The sequence below is a fragment of the Crocuta crocuta genome, unplaced genomic scaffold (assembly GCF_008692635.1).
Source record: "Crocuta crocuta isolate KB4526 unplaced genomic scaffold, BGI_CrCroc_1.0 scaffold334, whole genome shotgun sequence".
Lineage (NCBI taxonomy): Eukaryota > Metazoa > Chordata > Mammalia > Carnivora > Hyaenidae > Crocuta > Crocuta crocuta.
The window spans coordinates 4,837,788-4,842,435 of record NW_027533260.1 but is presented as its reverse complement, the minus strand read 5'-3'; positions in this window follow the sequence as shown (position 1 = coordinate 4,842,435).

The window sequence follows — 4,648 nt, the reverse complement described above, 5'->3', positions numbered from 1 at the left end:
TGGGGGGGGGGGGGACTGGGAATCAGTATTTCAGCATGGAACCCCTTGATTGGGAGCCTCATAGAACCAGGGTGCCTCAGAAGTCACTCTGGGAAACACTAGGTTTCGACAAGTTGAAGTGTGTTCGTGGAAGGAGTCAGACGGACCGTGATTCCCTGCTTGGCTAGTTCTGCCAAGCCATCCTTTCCCTTTCTGTTGTGGGTGTAGGAGTGTGAGATGGTGGGGGTCACCGCAACTCCAGTGATGGCTTGAGGAAGGCTTTCCCCACCCTCCCTAATGGTCAGGCTCAACTGGGGTGCTTGTTAAAAAATGCAGAATCCCAGGGTCGCTCCCGCCCCCCAGACCTGCTGAATCAGAACCCCGGGATGGGGCTGGAACTCTGCAATGAGCCCCTGAGGAAGTGGCCCCATCACTGGCGGGGACACACCTTCCTTAAGGACACAGTGTGGTGTGTTCCCGGCAGCTTAGCCGACTGCCAGGCTCTGTGCTTGCTGGTTTTGTGACTTGGACGGAGCCCTGGCAGTCAGCAGGGAGCCCAGGCCAGGATGGAGGGTTGCATAGTGAAGGTGAGCCTTCCGAGCCAGCTCGGGGCTGGAGAAGGCTCCAGAGAACTCACGGGCCGAAACCCAGGATTTAAGATGAGACAGGATGAATAGAAGGTCCTCGTTTGTGGTTTTCCGCAGCAGCTGACATTTACCAGGCACCTGCCGTGTGCCAGGCGCCACGAGCACTTTACACAGATCAGCTCATGGAGTCACCGCCCAAGTCCTGAGGCAGGTACGATTTCAGTTCTTGTTTTGCAAAGGAAGTGGCGAGGGCTGAGGCTGCCGATGACCCTGTTGTTTACAGAGCCCACGTTCTCACCCACAACTGCACTCCTAACCCCGTGTCGCGTTTCCCAGAAATCACCTGTGCTGGCCCAACGGGGCCTTACAACAAGTAGCTCCTCCTGAGGCTGAATGGACTGCAAGTTAGAGCGGGCTTGGGGTTGGCGGGGAGGACACTGATGGCCTCTTACAGGTGGATATGGTGTTAGTCCAGAGCTTAGAAATGGAAGTCGAGGGACCTCAACAGCCAGGGAGGCAAGGATCTCAAGCAGGAGGGACAGTTCCTGTTTGTTCATTTCTCGTGTGGCCCTCACGGTGCCGAGCGCTTGAGACTGTTTCATCTCCCCTTAGCCTCACAGCCATCCCCAAGGGAAGGGAGACCTTCACCTTGGAGTTAGAGACGGGGAACCGTGTGTTGAGTTACAGCCCGGGCTCTCTACGCCTTCCCAGTGAGGGGTACTGCGTACCAGGCACCGGGTGGGGAGGCCTGGTGCACATTATGCCCTTGAATCTGAGACAGGGCTCGCTAGCCCCATTTCACAGATGAGGCTGCTGGTGCTAGGCAACGTGTCATCCCCAGCTCCCACTCATCCCCCAGACTTGGGGCTCTCCCATGTCACAGCTCTTAAGGGGCTGCTAGGTTTATCTGTGAAGCGCAACCATTGAGCAATCTAGGTGCTGACGACTCACACATGGATCTTTTGAAGAACGGTCCGTATTCTCATTTTACACTTGAGCAAAGAGCCTCAGAGAAGTCAATGGCTGTAGGTCACACAGGCGGACACTTCACGCAATGTGTCTAGGGACACTTTTTTTTAATTCATTCTGCTTATAACTCACTGGGTTTGTTGGGGTCATTCATCACTCTAGGATTCGCCAACCATCCCGTCTTTAAATACTATCTTTGCGCCATTCTCTCTTCCGATTCTAGAAGGTCAACTGAATGTGTTAGACATTCTATTCCCCATGACCTTCTTTCATATTTTTGTCTCTGTGCTACTTTTCAGACCTAGCTCTAGTTCAACAAATCTTTTTTCAGTCGTGTCTTATTTGTTTAGCCCAGCCATTGAGTTTTTACTTTGGGTTATTGTGTCTGCGGCTTTTCTTTTCTCTGTTATTGTTATTTTATTTTTTTAATATAATTTATTGTCAAATTGGCTAACAGACCACGTGTAAAGTGTGCCCTTGGCTTTTGGGGTAGATTCCTGTGGTTTATCGCTTACATACAACACCCAGTGCTCATCCCAACAAGTGCCCTCCTCAATGCCCATCACCCATTTTCCCTTCCCCCCACCCTTTTTTAATGTTTTTTTTCCTCTTTTTTTTTTTTTTTTGAGAGAGTGAGTACACAGAGAGACACAGAATCCAAAGCAGGCTCCAGGCTCTGAGCTGTCAGCACAGAGCCAACGTGAGGGCTCGAACTCACAAGCCCTGAGATTGTGACCTGAGCTGAAGTTGGATGCTTAACTGACTAAGCCCCCTAAGTGCCCCTGAGGCTTTTTTTTTTTTTCTTTCACATCTGCTAGGCCATTATTGAGTTCTGGGTTGCCTGCAGATTTCCAAGCTCTTATACAGAACTATCCTATGAAACCTATCGGCCACAAGCAGAGTATATCCCCTGCTTTCCAAAAGATAATGTCACACCACTGCACTTTTAGACAAGACCTATACTAGTACCTATTTTCACTATCCGAAAGAGATCAGAAGAGGGTTTTCACTTTTATGAAAAGAGCCGTTACCGTACTAATGTCAGTCTTGTGTAAAAGCAAGATGATGTAACTCGAACTTCCGGGAAGTGGGGGGTACCTGTGTTCTGATCTGTGACCGATCCGCTCACCCTCCGAAGCCTCTGTGAGTCTGCTTCTGCTCTGGGGTCTGTGCTGGCTCCCGCTCGTGCCGCTACATGTCCCTGTGTTTGCCTGTGTCTGTGTGCCGGTCATTGTCTGAAAAATCACTTGTGGGCATTCTAGATGACAGCTCCTTACCCCAGAGGATTTGTTTGTCTCTGCCAGACGTCTCAGCTAAGAAGTACCTGCAACTCTCCTTTGGTCTTGTGCTCCCCTCATTTTTTTTTTTTTTTGGTTTGTTTTTAATGTTTATTTTTGAAACAGAGAGCAGGGGAAGGGCAGAGAGAGAGGGAGACACAGAATCTCAAATAGCCTCCAGGCTCTGAGCTGTCAGCACGGAGCCTAATGCGGGACTTGAACTCACCAACCTCAAGATCGTGACCTGAGCTGAAGTCGGACACTTAACCAACTGAGCCGCCCAGGCGCCCCTCCCCTCAGTGTTTAGAACATCTTCTCTGCAGTTTTTTGGGTCATCCTTCCTGGGGCTTGTAATTTGGTGGGATCCCAGCTCCTGTGAGATTCCCCACCTTGGGTAGGCTTGGCCTTGACTTCTGCCTGCTTGTCCCTACAAGATTACAAATAGGGAAACTCAAAAGTTTGTCGGCACAAGCAAATGACCTCAGAGCAAAAGTAGCTTCAGCGCCCATGTACCTTTCGCTTAAATTTTTGGCATGGCGTGTCCTTTAACTATTACATGGGCTATTTGATGCAATTATGATTTTTTAACTACCTCTTTTCAGCAGGAGAATCCAAATAATCTGGTTGTTCCCTCCAGAGAAAACTGAAGTCCCACAAAGCCAAGCCTCAAACCCAGCTCTCTTTGATTCTAAAACCTAAGTATTAAATAACGACTTTGGGGGCGCATGGGTGGCTCAGTCGGTTAAGCGTCCGACTTTAGCTCAGGACATGATCTCGCGGTTCAGGGGTTTGAGCCCTGCGTCAGGCTCTGTGCTGACAGCTCAGAGCCTGGAGCCTGTTTTGGATTCTGTATCTCCCTCTCTCTCTGATCCTCCCCTGCTCACGCTGTCTCTCTCTCTCTCTTAGAAATAAATAAAACATTAAAAAAACTAATAAATAACGACTGTGATGTATCCTAGTGTCTCTGGTCATTTTTATTCCCTGATGAGAATATCAGATGGGGTGCCTGGGTGGCTTAGTCGGTTAAGCGTCCGACTTTCGCTTAGGTCATGATCTCGTGGTTCGTGGGTTCGGGCGGCTCTGTGCTGACTGCCAGCTCAGAGCCTGGAGCGTGTTTCAGAGTCTGTGGCTCCCTCTCTCTCTGACCCTCCCCTGCTCACGCTGTCTCTCTCTCTCCCAGAAATAAATAAAACATTAAAAAAAAATTAAAAAAAAAAAAGAATGTCAGAGACTGCCGAATGGCTCTCAATATCCATTCTTTTCCTTTATACTTGCAATGTTTAAATGACTTAACTCCTCTTATTTCAGAAATAAGTGAGTATTTTAAAGCTTCAATTACGGGGAAAAAGGAATCCTTCGTAAAATAGTTTCTTTTGTTTTGTTGGGCGTAATGTACCAGCTATAAAACATTTCCCAGTCTCCCTTACAGCCCTTCCATATGGCTAAAGCTCTAACGAGATGGATGTACACGATTGCACAGTGTAGTATTTCCGGGAGGAAGGGGTCTTCTCTTCCTGCAAAATGGTGATGGCCGGAGTTCTAGCAGCCATCTCAGACCATGAGGATGGGGGCCACAGCCAAGGAATAGTGACCCAGAAGCAGCCTAGTTTCCTGATGATTTCAGGGCCACTGTACCTGCCCATCCTGGATTCCTAAAGAAATAAAAACTATCTTGTTTAAGCTACTACTACATTGAGATTTTTGAATCCAAACGGACCCAGACGAAGGAAGAGTCGAAAACAGTCTCAAGCTGAGGGACCTGGCTAATGGTTCTTTTCTTGATCTTTTCCAGCTCACACCATGCAGTGGTCTGTGGCTTCCTCTTCCCTCTAGCCG